The following is a 20574-nucleotide window of genomic DNA, read 5'->3' as shown; positions in this document are numbered from 1 at the left end:
CCTCTCATTTTCATTTTTCTGAACCAAACACAATTTTTCTTTCATTCTCCTTCACTTTTTTTCAAAAACCTTCTAACCAAACAATGGGTTGGGTTCTCTTCTGATGTGCCCCAAAAAAAGCGGGTCAAAGCAGTTTAGTTTTCAAGCTCTTTTTTTATGGTTTAATTTAAGAATAATGGGCTTACAAGGAAGGAAGCCCATTCAACCCGAACCATAATAAGGCCCAGCTTAGGGCTCCTTAGGGTTTCTTGTCTATAAAATTATCATCCCCTCCCTTGAGGAACCGTAGTTCATTCTCCGCAGCTCTCATCCTCTTGGAACTGTTAAGCGTTCTGAGGCGAGGAAGGGAAGAGAGGTCCGCTGTAGTGCATCATGAGAGCCAAGGTCAGCTAAATGAACACACACTTGTTTCGTTTTCGGCCTGTAGACTATTTTCAGCTTCCCACTTGTCGTTTGTTTATTGGTTTTCGCAGTTTTCGGCCTGTAGATTTCTTCTCTTCTATTTTCAGCTTCCCACTTGTCGTTTGTTTATTGGTTTTCGCAGTGGAAGAAGAAGCGTATGAGGAGGCTGAAGAGGAAGCGCAGAGAAAGATGAGGCAGAGATCTAAGTAGTCTTCTCAAACTAATCTCTTAGTTTCGTGTACTTGTGTTTTCTCGTTTGTTTGCTGTCATGGAGTAACCAGGAGCGATTAGTGCAAGAACTACTGGTATTTCACATTAATTTCATTTTCACTTATTTATTTGGATCCTAGTTGAAAGATGTTTTGTCTCCAAATTAAGATGTTTTTGAATATTCGTAGTTCCGATTCTCTTTAGTTGCGATTATATTGTGGAATGGGCTGAGCTGTGGTTAGTTATGCGTGATACGAGGTTTTAGGCATAGAGTCGTTACTCACTTCTAATTATGTATTACGTCAAGTCCGTCGGATGAATGATGGATACTTTCGCCTTATTTCTTGCCAACGTATGCTTTCGCCTGATAATTCATACGGCTCTAATGGTATGTTAATGTAATCTCGGTCCGAACCTGAACCAAGATTTATATTCAATATTGCATGACAAACCCGATTAACGTTACAAGTGAATCGGGTTTGCCAGGTAGCGTTAATCAGGAATCAGGAAGGTCTCGCTTGGAGCGCTTGAGAAAATCGAGGACTTTAGGAGAAGATAAACGCGATGCCGAACGGGATCCGGATTACGTAGTTCGGTTGAGAGAACTTGTTTGCTCTTTTTGTGGCTTTTAAATTAATCGACGGCATGCTTAATAATTGATGCTCCGGTCTTCCTGCGCGGTATTCCTATTTTACAGTCTTGTTTTTGGTACGCTACCACCTGAGCTTCAGGTCCTGTTTGATTGGGGGATTTTTTATGGTATCGGAGGGAGGGGGTAAGTATTTTTGGTTAGAAAAGGTGGGAGGGACCTGTTGCGTTTGTATTGGAGGGCAGAGAATGGTTCAGACACTTCTAAACTAAATTACTCATGTCAATTTTTTAATATTCTAATTTTATTCCTCCTCGCTAAAAAGTGAGCTGTCTTTTATTTCCCACTTCGTTCTTGTTCTCCTCTTCCGGGTGTGGACGCTTCTGCTTCTCTTGTCAAGCGGTCGCTCTGGTTGCATAGCATAGAATGTTCTATGGTGTACGTTACTGATCAGCTAGCAGTTCCTTCTGAATTACTTCGCCTTGCTCCTCTTCTTTCTGAATGGTTGTGGCGTGACTCGGGTTCTCTTTCTTTGTGCGCCTTGCACAATAAGTTCTCCATTTTGAAAATATCTCTATTGTAGAAATATAAACAATCCATTTGATCACTGTTTCGGATTCAGTTAATTTTAAATCAATGCTTTGATCGCCCGCCCCGAAAAGTTCAAAAGAGCAATACTAATTTCTTCGCCGCCTTGTCATTTCATGGGGTCACCCACCATTGATGGGTAGTTTTTGGATATTTTTAATTGAAGGCAAATGTAACGTATGAGGGTATTCAAATATTGGTTGCTACATGGTTTTTTTGCATTATACTGTACGTCATATTTCTCATATAAAACATTTAAAATTATACTTCAAAATGTGTTAATAATCTTTCTTTTTTTTTATACCAAATACCCGTCTATCCTTGTCAATAACGAGATTAAGAACAAACTGTATTAATGACAATTTCAAATACTTATTGCAATTACAAATTACTTTTGAGATATCAAACTACTATTAAGCAGCTCATGTAAATGTTAGTATACATATTATTGTTAATATCAGTAAGGTCATAAAATACTTCATTATAACTTGCATTCAACGTGGGACGCTGGAGGCAGTGCAAATTGAGCAAGCTAAATATGTCCAGCCTTTAATTACTGAATTTAACCTGATTACAATTAAAATACATGAAAATATTCATATAAAAAATTGAAAAAAGTATTTAGATGAAAGATGAGTATTAATCCAACAGTTATTAAATTCTTTTTTCTAACCTCAACGAGGTTACTCCGAACTTGGTAAGAAAAAGGGGAACAAATATAACTTTGATGGTTAAATAAGAGAATGACTTACAAATAGTTTTTAATCATGATTTATAGAATACTAAAAAAATATAAATACATGAAAAAGTTTTATTTTAATTTATATGAAATATGCTTGATTTCAAACGGAATCTTAATTTTTTTTTGGTCTTGGTAGTTAACTTAGTTAATTGACTTGTCAACTTGAATTAAATTTAGTCAGCATGGTAAGTCCAGAGCCCATTTCGATCAAATACTCCAGTCTCCATTGCTCATGTTTTAGGGTCCACACCAAAAAAAAGAAAATATAAGTCCGCAACTTTTAATTAGGCTTCTTCCACAACCAAGAAGCGCGGGATAAACCAGGCCATGACAGGCATTCCATGTTGGCCGCTGAAGACGCTATATACTGATGGCTAATTCATTGAATACAAGAAAAATGGTACAAACCATACACAGAATCATCAGTAGCCCGTACCAGCAGACAAAAAGATGCCTCAAAACTACAAAAGATTAATGCATTATAAGCCATGCCCACCCTATGAAACAAACCACTAAGGAAAACTTCAAAATTATTTTAACTTGAACCTCCACCTCCATCAGAAGCAAGGAAAAAATGATGCATCAAAATCCCACAAGAAATCTATGCAAAACTCCCAAGCAGAAAACTTCCTGCATGAAATGAGCGAATAGCTGAAGCTTAAACAGTGGCTTGGATGTCAGTAGCTGCTACCCATGGGTGGCATGCCAAAAGGAGGCATTGGAGGCCTCCCTAGCCCACCCATTGGAGGGGGAGGAGGAAGAAGCCTCCCATACCTGCCCCTCCTCCCATAGGCTCGGTGTGGTGCAGGCAAGGCAAGAGGCAACAATTGGGCATACATGTTCGCAACAGCAACAGAAAACATCACATTCAATCAAATAAAACGAATGTCCAACCCGTTAAGAAGGAATGATCAATGAGGATATAGAAATTATCAACAAAGAGCAATCAAGATGATCAATATGCTGACAAAAATGCCAGTAGTAATCAGCAGCAGTAAACAGCAAACACTATGCTATGATGAAGCACCAGGCAAAACCAAGGCCACCAAACTAATTACCTGTTGTGCAATAACTTCCTTCTCCTCGTTCTCTTTGGCCTTCACTTCATTCTGTGCCTCAATTTTGTCCTTCACCAGTTCATCAACCTTGCCAGTGTACTCACGGATAAACTACACAAGTTTAAAAAGTACGGAGAAAAAATATGATATGAATCATGAGATAGGTGAAAAGAAAAAAATACATCTGTTAGTTAACAGAGAATTGCTAGGGTAAGTAAATTCAAGACCACAACACAGGTAAAGCATATAAAACCAAGCAACTTGCACAAGCCTATTAGATAGACAGCCTAGTATCTCCCCAAGTGTCCGAAACACAATTCAATCTCCGCCATCCATTCCACCCAAAATAGTTTGGAGTCATGGTTTAAGATTGTTAACCCATAAAATCAACAGACTTCCAGGAGAAGCTCAAGTTCACGTAAGTGAAAACGGGCATAATTAAGAGCATGCATTTTGGGGACCTGACGGACAGGAGCTAAAGGCAAAAGCACTATGTTATTTCCTAGAGGATGAAGACTGGCATCACATATTTCTCGAAAACAACATACTTGTAAACTAAATTACATGTGGTGAGAAAGCAAAATCAAATACAGACCTGCAAGAGATAGGGGAAGGCAAAGTCAATGATGTTGTTCATCCAGGCAAGTTCAAGTGCGATGTCTGCCCGGATTAAATCATAACAAACGAAGAGGCATGAAGCAAAGCATTCCTTCTTTCCCTACATAACCATGTGAAAAGAAAAATTAGAATGTGTCAGCATAATGCAACTTTAACATACATGATTTATAAATATTGAAACACCATTAATTTGAAAAAAATAATTTAAGGAGAAAAAGGATGTAATGACAAATCCTTCAAAAATTAAGGGATACATCAAGATGAAACAGCTAAAAACAATTGTTTCAGTAACCTTGAAAGAGAAAGATAGGAAAAATGAAAATTCTACACGCTATGAAGGATGTTGAATAGTAGGCATACAAGAAAAAGCTAGAGTTAACCTTGTGCATTTCTGCCAATTCAGAGATATAGTCCATATTGTCTATAGCTTGCAAACAAGACAACTTTCCGCTTTTATATTTCATATGGAATATTGATATGCCAACATGATAATGTAGCTTGTCATAGCGAATAATCAAACAAATCACATTCAACTGGTGATATCTATAACCAAGTAAAAGCCTACCTCGCCATCTTATTTGTTCCCTTCTCCTCTATTCTCAGTCTTCCTGGGCCCACATTTAAGGGAAGAAACTTTCCGCTTTTTATATTTCATATGGAATATTGATATGCCAACATGATAATGTAGCTTGTCATAGCGAATAATCAAACAAATCACATTCAACTGGTGATATCTATAACCAAGTAAAAAGCCTACCTCGCCATCTTATTTTTTCCCTTCTCCTCTATTCTCAGTCTTCCTGGGCCCACATTTAAGGGTTCATGTTTCTCTATCTGCATCAGATAACAATAATCTATCAGGTTTCCCGAATTAAATTGAAAAAGTCACCATGAAGACATAAAGCTCACCTTCTGTGCCAAGCCTATTTGATCAAAGTTATCGTGCACAAATCAATTGATTCACGCAATCTGTCATAGTCTTCCTCCTCAACATATATTTCATTCAATGCCTCATTAACAGCAGAGACATTGTTGCTCTGAACTGCAACCATGTATGGCTTCACCAGACGAAGGTGACCAGCCTAGAAAAGAAGATTACAAGGAAAAAGAATAGGGAAAAATTTAGTAATATAGGAAGAAAGCTGTGCACTAAGATGTAATGAAATAATTTCCGGTACAAAAACAACCTTCCGCATGATGTCCACAACACGTGCATGATCCACACGGAGTGCAAGGACATTCAAAACATCATTGATAAGATCAGGATGCTCTTGCAGGTAGAAGTGAACAGCCTTGTAATACAATTCCACATTGGCAACTTTGGCTACAACATCTTTGAATTGCATGTGATCCCATGCTTCTGGAGAATGGTTCATGATAGTAGTCGCAGCATTATCAAACTCATCATACTGAATGTACAAATATGTCAGTTCCTTCCAATGCTGTTGTTCATCACAAGCTCTGATGAGCTTTGGAATATTGAGGCGGGTTGAAAACAGTTTGATATGCTCCATAAGCTTCTCAGGACGATATCTAGCATATAGAACACCTAACTCAGTGAAGATACCCATATGTGCCCGTTCTAATCCTAAACCACTCTCCATGAGAGATATCAGTTCATTGAAGCATCCTCTATTTTGGTAGTATTCGCTGACCTCTTCCAAGTCATCCACCTAAAAAATTTGAGAAAAAAAAGACCACAAGAATTTGAATATAAGAACATCAACTGAAGACCAATGCGCAACTCTTCTAATAAGATAAGCATGGAAAATCCCCAGTCATTAGTCCTTCATGGCAAACTTTTAGGAATGTGATTCCCCATTTTCTCAAGAATCTTTCAAAGCCTCAAATCAATCACCCGTTTTTTTCAAAAATAAAAATCAGATGAAAGCCAAACTCAAAATAAACTTCCCTATTGTACTGAAAAAGAAGAAAATAAAAATCATAGTTCATATAAAATAAATTGGAAAAATGGGTCAGCTTATAACGAATAATAATGTTGAGCCCACAGATCTGAGCCAATCGGAACTCTTCTGCATCAACACAAGCAAAGCAAACTTCCTTCCATGTTTTTGAGCTGTTGGCTTTCCTTGCAGCATCAACAGCTCCCTGGAACTGTTTTAACTTGACTAGTGTGACCGCCAGCTTAGCCCAGTTGGATATAAAAGCAAATATGATTTTGGCAGCCTCATAAAGTGCCTCATCATACAATCGGTCACCAACATTTTGAAGATTAGCCACATTCGGCATAAGAATGAACTCCTCAATGTCACTGAGCCTATCAATCTTTGCATATGCATAAATGAGCTCACTGTCCACCTTGGGTTCTTTTGTTTTCTGCCTCACCATCAACAAGTACCTCACCAAATCATGGTAAACATTGGCATCTTCTGCCGCACGGATAACATCTAAAAATTGTGTAGCATCATCCGCTCGAATAAATGACTCAATCGCATCACTAACTAAGCCTCCCCTGAGTTGAGCCTTGGCCACCTGACTCCAAACAGCATCTTCTTCAACTCGGAAAGCAAACTCTACAGCTCTGTCAATGCTTTGGATATTATCTAATAAGACGTTGACTGCTTGAACATTCAAGTTGAACTTCTTGAAAATTGCAAATGCCTCCTCATATAGCTGAGCTTCTACGGCCATATCTCCAACTGCAGGTCCGTCAAAGTTATCCAGTCTATTAATATAGTCCATGACTCTGGATGGATCAGCTTTTATGGCTGTCAAAATAAGAAGATTCTGCAAATTAAAGTTCCCACTGAATGCAGAATTCTGAAGCACAATCTTCTCAAGAAGTTCAATCAATTCATGAGGCAAATCAGCAGTCATGAATGCCTTAACAGCTGCAGAAACTTGTTCAGGGCTCTTGCTTTCAGGCAAAGCAGTAGATACAACTTGATCAATAAGTTGCCTTCTGTAGGTATTATCTGGGTGGAGAACTTTCTCCCAAAGATCAGCGTCCATCCTCTCAACCACATATCTGCTCATCGTAATACAAGTCAAGCAATGAAGCAGAGAAAAATGATTAGATATAGGGCATATCACGTATAGATCACAAACCTTGCTTGTAGTTTGAACAGAGAATTTTTATTTGTGACATTGATAAGTTCATCATCACATTGCCCTCGTCGGTAAGCTACAACAGCCAATGTGGGATCTCGCTTCTCACAATACTTGCCCACAACTCGAGAATCATAATAGGGATTGGTAGTGAGAAAATGTTCTGGATTGTTGTTGCTATCAATGATAATTTTACCCAGTGCATTGTGAACATGTACGTCCTGGCTTCCCTCACTCACAAGATGTTCCAAGAATTGTGTGAGCAAACGAAGTCGATTCCTGCATGCCATATGACCACAAGATGAAAATTAGGAACATGAATACACAACAATATATAGGATTAGAAAGAAAGACACCACCTCTTCTCACATTCCTCCACAAGGGGCTCCACTGGCAGTAAAGAACGAACAGAGAGAATCAAGCCTTTAATAAAATCTTCTGGACACTCATCATCTAACAGCTGCCCGACAACTAAAGGAGCATTTCCCGGGTTCACCTATAGAAAGAGCAAGCCAATTCTCAGGAAAGAAGAGAAAGTAGAAGTAGATAGCACTTGAGCTACGGAGCATGAGCAAAGACACTAGAATAGAATCCAAACTACAATACCTTCTGAACATATCCTTCAATGTAACGAAGCATGTTGTTTGTGTATAGATAATGCGTTAGATCTGGAACAAATCCAAAACGATCACAAACATTTATTAAGGGTCGTGCATCTGGAAGCTTAGCTTCCATAAGGAAGTTCTTTGCCTTCTCAGGATCATAGAAATTTGATTCTCTAGTTACACGCTCAACCTCCTTGATCTGTCCAGTCTTAGCAGCGGCTTCAATGTACTTGAAGTGAATGTCAGGATCCTCGCTGCTCAAAATTACTCAGAGAAGTATATATTAGCAGACACATATTGGATAATATCTACATCATAGATGGGATCACTTAGGCTATATTTTCATTGAGGAGAATGGAGGAGAAGGCAAGGAAAGAAAAGATTTAACTAGACATTCTCACTGATGTAGATTTAAGTCTAACTTCTATTTTTCATAGTGTATGTTTAAAGTGAAGGAAACGAGTGGAAAAGGAAGAACAGTTTGTTTGAATCAAAAAATGAAAGAAATATCTTGATCAATAATCCCCTTCCTTCTTCCTCCATCATCCTCAATCAAAACATACACTAACCAGGAAAAAAACAGTTCCTGTACCTGGAGCTCAAATATGATCCAAGGAAGAAGTACAGTCCTTCATATGACCTAAACTGCTCAAAAAGCTTTATGCAGGCATCAATACCCAATTGTTCACAATATTCTTTTGCAACCTGGATGGACATACAGAAGATTTAGTTACGAATTAATGTCATTTATGTCTAAGAAGACAATAATACCTCCGTACCTGCACAATTATCTGAAGGTTCCCTCTAAGATTGACCAGTAGAAGGTCTTTCATGCACTCCAAAGCCCATTCTCGTGAAAGAGTACCAAAAAACTCTACCAGTGACTGTAAGAATGAGAAAATGTACAAGTATTTTAGAAAATCCCATGGCAAAATAAGATATAACTCATGTACAATACAGCATATAAACCTGTGGCTCTATTGCATGCGTGTTCACAATAACTCGTTTTATATCTGGCAACTCAGTGTAATGCTGCAGAGAGGTAAAGCATTCAATAAAGGGGATGACTTTCACTTCAAAGAGAAAGAGAACAATTAAGCACATGCAAAATGGCATTACTTGCAAAGCTCGCACGTAAAGACCAGCTTTCTCGCACAGTTGGGCTATACGAGGGCGATCATAATGGCTGAACATGCCATTTGCCAGGATTGCATCAGCTACATTGGGGAAGGTAACCAGATTTATCTCCAGCACCTGAAAAATAGATTAATAAAAAAAATTGTCATATCAATACAAAGAAAGAAATAATTTAAGAGTAAAGGCCTGTAACAAAAGGGTCAAGTAGATCAGAACCTTTGTTTGAAGGAACCCATGTTCTGGTAGGTTTGGCTTCAGAACATCTAAGAGAAAAGCCGTTGCCTCACGTATTAAATTCCTCTGAGTAATGCCAAAAGGAGGAGAAAATCATAAGTGGACTATCAACCAGTCCATTGCTGAAAGCACGGCTGGACGGTAAGAACCAGCATAGCACACATCTTGACATTTAGAAGAACATTGAGTTAAGGGGGGAAAAAAAAGAGCAATGACCATGGGATAGCTAAATCATCGAATTCATGACTCCCAGCCCACTGCAGCAGCTTAATTAATGTAGTTGCATAGATAACGCACCTGTAGAAACAGATCAGTTATGGTGTTGTAATCAACCGGGCAACCTCCCTCCATTTGAGACATCATTAATGCAAAATTAACAGCACCCTGGAAAACAATATGAAAAAGTCAATTCCAGGAGTTTGTCGGTCTGGAAAATTTTCAGCTGATATCATCAACTTACTATGCAAGTTTTGTTTAAACACAATCAGAAATAAAAAATCCAACAGGGTGGCAGTAAATGAAAAAGATACAAAGAAAATAGGTCAGATAAAATGAACACATAATATACTCAGAAAGGACTTCTCACACACCTGAGGATCTGTCCGGAGAATTGTTTGCAAGAGGAAGAGGTAGTCAGGTGTGTATCCAACCTATAGCAACATGGACACATCAAAACCCAAACACTTCAAGGAAAACGGAAGGAGAGGGGAGAAGAGTAATAACAATTGCTATAGCTACGCAAAATACTCCACCAGCTATAGTAACAACAAAGAAATTAAAAATGAACAGGAAAACATAAACATGCAAAGCACACTTAAATATTCTCAACACAAGAACTGATCCAATACCTGCTTTGAGTATATCAGGATTTTGTCAAACTCCCTTCTCTCAGCAAAAGCAGCAACAACTTTTGGAGTGGCCCTGGCTTTGATGTATATTTTCAAAGCGAGATCATTGTCTACTGTCTACAATAAAGAATATTCATCAAATTAACACAAAACATTCCACATCAGGTAAATTTGAGTAGTATATTACTAGACAAAAAGAATTATAAAAAATAAATATAAAACTGAAACGGAATTGCTTCACTGATTTCAAAACTTCAGATGCAACCCAACCTTAACAAGATCGCCAAGCTCCTCGCCGCATTCCAGCTTGTCCTCAGCCAGCCAGTTCTCCAACAGATTTTTCTTATTCTGGTTCACAACAAGACGTGACAATTCCAAGGACTCAAAAGCATTCAATTTTCCTCTCGTTAACAATGTTCCAAAATACTGCAGGAGTGGAGGAGTTTGTCCAGCTTGCACAGGAACACTCTGCCACAAATTGCAAAACTTTTACAATTAAGGTCCCCGAGGAAGAAAGGATAGTATCAAAAATGCAGAAGGTTCAAATCTTTCATCTCCTCTCAACAAGCAACTACAACCATCTACAAGCATAATATTGCTTACATTTTATCAAATAATAAAAGAAAGAAATTGTCCACTGAGACTTAATTTTTCTTTCTTAAGACGATATAGGAGAGATTAAATGTTAAAGATAACAAGTCTAAATCTAAGGGTAATATTTAGTTCGCCTACAAATTACATGTGAACAATCAGGAATTTGAAAAACAAAAAGAAGCAAAGAAACCTGAAATTTGGCAACAGTGTCAGGTGTACGAAGAATTCCTTGCGGAGATTCAGCAGCAAGCTCAGCTGCTTCTTTATACTTTGTTTGGGCAAAGAGTTCATGGAAACGTTCCACAACCTGAAATGCCAACAAGATGGTAAGTCATCGCATCCATTCATCAAAGAGTAAGACGTAGGAACTTCATAACATGCACTATAGAGGTTAATACAAATTATAATAGAAGAATTAATGTTAAAGCCCATGGAAATACAGAAATAAACAATACAAATTGGAGATTGGATACAATGAAAGGAAGCATATGCCAAAAGAAGCAACAGATTTACAGCATACAACAGCTGAGGTCACTACTAACCATTCTTCTGCCAAGCATCTATCTTTCACAAATATATGACATTTATCCAAGGAATAACAAGTAAAGTACAGTACAAGAAATAGCAGAAAGGACATAAACTTTGGCGCTACTAATGAAGACCCCTGAAATAACATGAACTAAGTAATTCCACCAAAAGAAGAAAAAGAAAGACTAGATTCAACCTTCCAATACAAAAGTTGCAATCCCAACAAAGCTTCACAAAGGGTTAGCACTTAGCAAATACTCCTCCGGTCCTAATTATAAGACCCAATTGACTTATTTGAGGAGATTAAGGAAGTAAGTTAAGTTGGTTATTTATAATAAATAAGTGTTGTCATTCCTAAAATATCATTGCTAATTAAGTATATTGGCTAAAACTATCATTATTAGAAGGATTATCTTGGAAAAAAATGCATAAATATAAGAGACAAAATGGATTGGGGTCTTATAATTAGGACCAAATAAAAAGTCAAACAGGGTCTTATAATAAGGACCGGAGGAGTATATTAAACTTCGAGAGATTAAAAGATGCTAAATCTGAGTTTTATTGGATTTCCTAAACAACATCCTGAAGAAGAGATATCATAACTTTCTATGTTAAAACAGACATACCAGCTTCTCAGCCCCTGGAAGATTTCCTCTCTTGGCAAGATTAACTGCCAGCTCCAAATTGTTTAGCTGTGATAATAAGCAGTAAAAATATGTTAGAACAATATTCATTTTTCCACGCCACATAAGCAATGAGAAGGTCCAAAACATACTTGACCACTGACAAAAGTCACAATGGTTTGCTCATTAACAGTAGCCAATAACACCTGGCCTCTTCTGTTGACAGCATAAAAACCTCCCACTGATGAAGCTTCTGCAGTCAAAAAAATAGGATCTGGGCTAATTCGGTTCCTATATACTGCAGTAGCTGTCTCTAAGTCATAGACAAAAAGTAGGCCAAGCTTGGTGATCACGAAAATCAAACTGTACTTGTGGGATATCTGCCAGTATATGCACATATTACAGATCAAATACATGCATTATTAATGAAACGACCAACAACATTCAGCAATTTCCTTACCTGCATGGCAACTGGAAAGTCATCAGCAAAATCTGGGGGGAAGAAAAGATCTGCCTGTTTCTTTGTAAATGATGGCTTCCCTGCCAGCAGATTTAGAAGGTTAACATCCACAAGAACAATCTACTGAGCCAAAGATGACAAAATACTACCCAGATAATTCGATTAAACAAGATCCTTATTCATAATTTCATATTTAGAGTCCTTGACGAGTCTTAATATGTTTCTCCCTGACTAGGTGTGCTTAGCTATCAAAACTCACAAGAATAAAGACGAAGAAAATTGAATGCTTAATTGTAGCTCCAACTCTTACCAGCTCACAGTAATCATAAAACCAAACATATCTTTTATAATCATATTAGTTGCAACTTGCTCTCAATCCAACGGATATTCAGACATTCAAAGTAGTTACAAAAGGTATTATGTCTTGTTAGTTAAACAATACATATTGCATATAATCGCAATACATGGATAACTCAATAATTTTGAATGGTAGAACAAAGGAGCTATTCTGTGGGCATCTTAGAGAAAGTTGGCATGGTATCTATTAAGGAGATTTAGACATGTGCTGACGGCTGATGGAGGCACCAGCAGTAAGAGTTGAACACAGTATTTGGCCCTATGGAGAGAGGTGAATGAAGGCTAAGAATACTAAAGGAAATTATCAAATGAACTCTATTGATAAATGATATATCTTTTTTCCTTTTTGACTAAAAGGAGTCTTCTTTCTTTTAATGTTGCTGGCATAGGTTATTTGACTGTTGGTAAATGATATATCTAAAACGTTGGCTGCTCATAAAGCACAATAGGATGTACAATGAACAGCAATCCATGTAGCTAACCCACAGTGGAATAAAACTTCTTGCTTTCATGTAATGGAAAAAGCCAAAACACAATGACTCATCCTTCAAAAAAATTAAGAACGACGAGTATTGGATTCGGAATCTCATGATAAGAAATGAATATATAATCACAGGACAAATTTTTTCACCCATACCGCCCAAAGAATAATGTGAATAAAATAACAATATACCTGGCTGTGCACCCAGCTCAATAACATGTAATTTTGATATGATTTGACCAGCATTGAGTGTCTTTGTGGCAAAAGAAATCAGTACAGAAGGATTTTCATTCCCAGGAACCTATCCAAAACCCAGTTTAATTTTCTCCAAACTTATTCAGGTAATATCAAATGAGGAAACTAACGCAAAAAGAGCACAGAATAAAAAAGAAACGCACTTTGAATTGAGCAAATGATGCAGCATGTGCTTCAAGAGCTTGACTTCGCTGCTGATCCACAGAGAAAAGTTGCATGTTTCCTTTAACCAACTGCGGCCTCTGGAATGGAAAATCAACCAAGCAATGTCAGGATGGTCAAAATCATAGTGAAATATGTCATCATTGTCATCCAGTTGTATGCAGCTATATCTAGCGGATACAGATCTAACGACAGATCACATTGAACTAAATGGAAAACACAAAGTATGTTGAATGTACTTCACCATGTTAATAATAGACACCACAGATATACCTCAGGGGAACCAGGGGCAATTCCAGTCAAGACCAACCACTTTTCAGTAGGATCACACCTATAATTAATTATTTGATTGTTTGCCAAATTCGCTGTTCTCTCGAACATCTTTACAGGTTCAGAGTCACCTGTATTGCATACATCAACATATACCAGTTAACAATGTGAAGATTAGCCACAGCCCACACCAAGCAAGATTGTGTAAACTAAGAACACAAACACGCGCTCAGACACGAAAATACTAAGTTGAGCAGATTATCATTAGCTTACCTTCCATTGACCAATGGTATACTGAGGTTTGTGTCACAAGACCCAACATCTTTGGGGTAATCCATTTCCAAAAGACTACCTAGACATCCAATAAGGAATTCCAGAAGAATTAATCAAGTCATTCTAAGCAACCTGGTGCCAAAAGTATTTATAATCTTATAATACCTACCTGCTCAGGCATCTGATAGGATTTTATCTTTGTTTTCATCTCAATATTAAATATTTGTAGGTGATCTTGAGTTGTCCCTTGGAGTTGGGCTTCAAGAAGAAGATGTGGCATATTAATGAAGATATTTCAAAATTAAAAATTGAAGCACAGAACAAATACAAGCACACAGCATAATCAACTGAAACCTGAAATTTTCCCCTAATGGATGGGAACATTCCAAAAGTAAGCAGTGGATCATCTGAGCACACATTGCTATCTTACTGGCAGAAGGAAATAGTTTGAGTAAAAGATAAAAGCACTGTCAAATTGCCAAATGATGATAACACGAATATATTTAGATTCACAACAACTGATAGACATCATGTGAAATCAGGACTCAGTAAAGACAATAGCAAAGGTGAAACATATAAGATTATGAGCAACTATCAAAGCAGGAAAACCTGATAGGGCAACTCATAGACAATGTCACCCTAACAGTCTGAGAAAATCTATTAGAAACAGATTTTAACGGATAAAAAGCAATGCACATGAAAGTACAGGATACCCCCACACAGACACACGCATGCATATAAAGCTACAAATAATAAACTCATTAATAAAGAAGCATGTTACCATAATACAGGAACCCAAAAAAAAAAAAAGAAAACAATATGGACTTTTTCCCCATATATATTTTTCTGTCCCACAAAGAATTTTATTTAGCCCTCTATCCTATACTACATGTACAGATACATTATGTTCATTGGATCTACCACGTAGGATTTAAATTGACTTCAAATTCTCAAATCAATCAAAGATCCTTGCTTTATAGTTCTGTAATCCTGGTGATCAAATTACATGTACTTTTCTAAACTATCCTTTAGCCAATCTAACAAACTAAGGCAGCACAGGAAACTGAAAAAATTACGCCGTCAAAATCTTGTTGATGAAACTGGCCACAAATCCAAATGGTTATGCTACAGTGTATAGACATGGCCATGTGCTTTAGAACCAACTAGTCAAAATGAACCAAACTATTTTATTTAGAGGTTGCATCAATATTACAGGAGAGAAATTAAACAAGAAATTTTAGCAGCCAATAAATCGTGATATCAACAATGGTAGGTAGCAAACATGACGATAGTGAAATGATGGCAGATCCAGTATCTGCAGTATTAGTAACTAAAAAACAACCCGCCATTTCAGTAGATGATTACAAAGATATATCCTACCCTTCAGAGCAAGAATTCTCGAATTCGGATTCATAAGGGCTGAATCAGCTGTAATAGGCCTCCTCAAAGGTTGCATTGGCATGTTCATATCAATTATAACCACGCTGTTCTGCGGAGCTGTTTCCCGGACACATATGTACTTATCGGATTCCATCGTTACATGTGTAAATGTAATGAACTGTGGATTGATGCCAATGCTTGGCAGCTACAATAACAAGTCAGAAAACACGAATGACACGGGTCAGTATGCTAGGTGAAATACGCAGTTGGCGAGAACAAGAGGAAAAAAATCTTACTCTCCAGTTCAGACTAAAATTAAGATCATTCAGATCTATTCAAACTTGACACTAGGTAAGGAAAGCAAACTTCATCACAGTATCGCGAGATACTATTGAACAGTACCTAACTGGAGACTGTAATTGAGCACACTATAGCAGCAGAACCTCTATGATTATTTGAACAGAAACAAATAATCTTAGACCCAAGGAATGTAATAAGATTGCCAATTCAGCTCAGCGAACAAGAAAATTTGGCGAAGGGGCAAAGTTTACGAAGTATGCAAGATAGAAATGTGAAGTGTAACTCACAGTTAGAGCCTCTCTCATGGCGATCGGAGCGTTCGCAGCCGCCATGGTGCCTATGACGGGTAACCGAAATTTTAGAGACTCGGATCTGTGGCGATAATTGAATTCGTAGATCAATAATCAAATAGCGAACCAGAAAAGCAGTGAAAGGGAGAGCTTGTAGTCTGCAGAGGATCCAAATCACTGTAAGATCTAGGAGCAGCAATTGAGAGGACTTGGACCCTCAGAAGAAGGAAAGGAGATCTATGGGAAGAACGAATCAAGGAGAGTCGAATGAGTTTCTGGCACTAAAAGCGGGGGGAGGAAGAACGGAATTCCGATGAAATGATGAGAAGCAGAGATCTCCTGTTAGCTTTACGCTATGTTTGGTACGGGGTTTTCGGAGGGGAGGAGAGGCCCTCCTCTTGTTTGGCTGGTATAATTTTTAGAAGGGGAGGGGAGCCCCTCCCCTCCCCTCTCGTTTGGTTAAGATATTTTTTAAAGAGGGGAGGGGTTCTTCTCCCCTCCCCTTCCCTTCTAGCCTCCCCTCTAAAAGTGGGGTTTTTTGGAGGGGAGGTGAGAGATGATATTTTAATTCCTTATATGCCCTTTCAATTTGTTAACCTCTAATTAGTCATAAACATTTCTACATAAGAGAGTTCTTTTGAACATCTAATAAGAGGTTATTAAGATAATTATCTCTAAAATTAGTGAGCATTTGTAAACTTTTTTTCTCTTCTTCTAATTCTAAGAGGCCGTTGGTATTTTCTTTCACCTTCAAGGTCTTTTCTCTGATTGAAATCTATCACTTGTGACTTTTTGTCTTGATATTCTATAAGTGTGTGACTGTATCTTGTAAATCAAAATTAGTGAATTGTATTATATATATATAGTTATATCTTAACAAAATAAAAAGTGAGAAAATTCATTTAAATTTTATGAGGCTAAAATAGTCAATTTTTTATTAGAACAAAATAAGGTATTATTAAAATTGCTCCCTCCCCTCCCCTCCAATCAATCCAAACAGGAGATCATTAAAATCCCTCCCCTCCCTTCTCCCTCCCTCCCCTCCCCCCCTCCCCTTTGTAACCACCCTCCCCTTTCCTCCCCTCCCCTTCTCTTGATTAAAATCCCTCCCCTTCCCTTCCCTTCGTCGAGCCAAACACAGCGTTAGACAGTAATAAAGCATACCGCAATGAGCAATGTATTTGGTTTAGCAGGGGGTAAAAAATCCAGACAGCGGAGCGGGGGAGCGGGGGCGCGGGGAGGGGCGGGGATATACACGTGTCTCCATGTCTTAAGTCTTGTTTTTGAACCGAGTTGCTAATTTTTTTTCCTACTTGTTCTCAAAGACAAATCGATCTGTTTATTTTATATGAGTGGACGAATTAATTGATGTATTTAAAATCATGTCATTTTTTTATAATGCTCTTGTCAAATACTACCTCCAGTCCTTAATATAAGATCATATTTAACTTTTATTTTTATCTTAAATATAAGATCACAATCCGCTTTGTCTCTCATATTTATATTTTTTTTTTCAAAGTAACCCTTCTAATAATAAGAGTTCTAGTCAATACACTTGATTAGCAAGGATATTTTAGAAAAGACAACACCTATTTAGGACAAATAATTAACTCAACTTACTTCCTTAATCTCATCAAATTAATCAACTGGCTCTTATAATTAGGATCGGAGGTAGCACTGCATTCGTTCCTAATTATAAGATTTTATTTGTAGTTTATAAATAAGATTTTAAGGTAGTACCTTTTTCTCCCATTCCTTTAAAGCATAGAGGATTTTTTTTTTTTGGAAAAAAAAGCATATTACTTCAGAAGAATTTAAATAGATTAAAAAAATAAATTTATAATAAATATGAGTTGATTTTTCTAAAATACTTCTTTAGTAATTAGCCATGACTACATGGAAATCTCTAATTATAAATTTAGGAAATAAATTTCAGCCTGATTCTTATATTAAGTACCGAATATAGCATTATTTACTATATAATACTAGGAGTGGATAGGACAAGATCTCTAGCTGATGTCAGTTTAAAAGATGAATGGACTACATTTTGCATTTACTGTCATACCCTTGCCAATGGCAGGGTAGGCTTTTTGCCCATATAGTAACACCCTACTCATATAGGATGCGAAGGAAAAAATTCAAACAGGATCTTTGATAAATAATATTGTAAACTTCAAACATATTCCATGATTTCTAATAACAAAAGTTAGCGGTTTTTGTGTAAAATTTTAAAAAAAAAAAATCTAACACTTGTAAAGTCCTTCAAGGTGCATGTATAACATCTATTTATAAGAGAATATTCGGTTAAAGCTAAGCAAGCTAATAAGATAAATAGGCTATAAATGCACAAAAATAAGAGGTGAAAATATAGCCTTTATCTCGATGTCATTTTAAAAGTCACCTAAAATTAAACTAAGATATAAGGAAACATCAACAACTTTTGAGAGATATAAGCAGTCAATGAGTATTTGAATACTTCACAAAATCTGCAGGCTTGCTCTTATAAGTTCTAATCTAAAATTTATGCTCAACACTAATAGCTTTTAAAATTTGCACCGTTACTCCAATTTTTCTTTTTTTGATATTATTTAAATTTTCTTACCATCGCATATTAATATTTCCCAGGAAAAATATATAAACATATTATATATAATTTTATGTAAAATAGAATAATATGTATTTATTTGGTAGGGCAATACGGCAGGACAGCACACTTAACCCGACGCCCAGCCCTGCCCGGTACTTGGCCCAGCTTGAACATGCTGAAGTTATTTTCAGACGAGTTTTTATGGGCTAGGATGAATTTTTGTTTTGCAGGCTTAGATGGTCAAATTGGGTTACTGAGTTACACGAACACCCCAACTGTATACATGCCTTTAGTTGCATGCCCAGGCCGTTTAATAATGCGTGCAAACGCAAATGTCAATGATCTAATTATAATTATGATTACTAAAAATGACATGTACTCTTGAATTTAGATAGTTTAAAGACAGTTGCTGCGAAACGGGATATAAGCAATGGGCTGTGGCATGATTGGACAACCTTTCAATTCAACGAAGCAGCCAAAGTATTCATCCTCATCGCGATGGCCAGTGGCTATTTTACCACCGACCATGCTCTCAGACTTCGAATCATAAACGCGTCTGGACAAGAGAACACGTTCATTGGCAATAGATGGAAAGCGGTAGCACCTAACTTCTCCATAAACTCAGTGGACCTTCAAACTCTTTTATAATGCTAATCAAATATCTGCATAGAAACAGTAAATCTGAATTGTGTCTTATGGACATTGTTTTTAAGAGCTATTTCGCAACTACCAGCAAAGTCAGATACAGCATTTTTCAGGATTAAACGGATTCTTTTTGCAAGAAGAATGTGAGCAAAGCAACAAAAAATAAAAGAACTCAACAAGGTAAAACACTAAAAGAGGAAAGAGATAGTTGCTTGAAAGCTCAAAGCTCATTTTGTTTTTTGAACTTCAATTTCATGCTTCTTTATAGGCTACGGATCACAATATCATTAGGCAATTAACCCTTCAATAAATAGTCATGAGTACAATTAAATATGTTGTTTAAATTATTAATTAACTTGTTTAATGACTATTTAAAAACCTTCAATTACAAACACTGAAGAGGCATAATTGTAATTAAAATTACATTAATTAGACGGATATATATTTCTTATAAAAGTGCCAAGTACCGTGTTTGACTCGTGCACAAAGGGTGAGAGGAAATTGTAATATTTGTTTCCAATTGCCAGCTGTGCATGCAAGTTCACTTCTCCTCTCTTGGTCCATTTACTAGCCTAAAACCACTTATTATTTGGACTCTCACAATTTCAAACGATGCAGGGCTCTTCCTTTGACACATCTATACTCATTATTTACAAAAAAAGACACAAAGTCCAGCGAAATTCAACATGCAGGTTTTATTCTCCTTATTTGAACAAAACCATTGAAGAAAGAAAAATGCGCGCACAATAGGACCTTCAGAGAGTTATTATCCAAGTGCCTTGTGTGCTCACTGCCCAGACGGTTATGACTCTCGTCAACTTTTTATCAGCATCGATGTTCTCTTTTTATATGTCACGCATGTTGTAGCTTTTCCCAAAAAAAAAAAAAGAAACAAAATGTCTTGCAGGAAGAAAATACAATCCTTAACATGCCCAGATTAAAGCACAGTTTGCGGTCCCAGGTGCAGGCACCTACACAGCAGACATGTCAGAAGCGTATTTAAGACCATCGTAGGACTACGAGAAGGTTGGACTAATAACATGTTTATACTGTTTTATAAGTTGCATAGAGCCCACGAACACTGCTACAGTGTTGTTCGGGATTACGTCAAGGGCAGCTCAAACATTCCGTTGGATCTGTTTGCTATGCAAGACACTGTGCATTGTAATTACACAGGCCACGCTGCATATATCCCTGGATCGCCTCTATACCCGTGTAGCCAAACAATCGCTTGTTCATTTCATCAAAGTCTGGTATGATCCCATGGCA

At 37.2% G+C, this 20574-nt stretch overlaps 2 long non-coding RNA genes and 1 pseudogene across 2 annotated transcripts; 2 read left to right on the top strand and 1 right to left on the bottom strand.

Annotated features, from left to right (window-relative positions):
• The first annotated feature begins 290 nt into the window (after positions 1–290).
• Positions 291–835, top strand: LOC114748476 (uncharacterized). The gene is made up of 2 exons (XR_003740473.1): positions 291–384; positions 545–835. It is a non-coding gene; the product is annotated as an uncharacterized LOC114748476 (long non-coding RNA).
• Positions 836–966: 131 nt separating this feature from the next.
• LOC114748478 (uncharacterized) lies at positions 967–1540 on the top strand. Its single transcript, XR_003740474.1, has 2 exons — positions 967–1000; positions 1099–1540. It is a non-coding gene; the product is annotated as an uncharacterized LOC114748478 (long non-coding RNA).
• Positions 1541–2791: 1251 nt separating this feature from the next.
• LOC114748516 (clathrin heavy chain 1-like) lies at positions 2792–16419 on the bottom strand (annotated as a pseudogene).
• Between the last annotated feature and the right edge of the window lie 4155 nt (positions 16420–20574).

The sequence above is a fragment of the Neltuma alba genome, unplaced genomic scaffold, assembly GCF_004799145.2.
Source record: "Neltuma alba isolate B1F8T4 unplaced genomic scaffold, ASM479914v2 tig00005722_pilon, whole genome shotgun sequence".
Lineage (NCBI taxonomy): Eukaryota > Viridiplantae > Streptophyta > Magnoliopsida > Fabales > Fabaceae > Neltuma > Neltuma alba.
The sequence above is the reverse complement of the archived record's forward strand: the minus strand, read 5'-3'. Positions and strand labels throughout refer to the sequence as shown.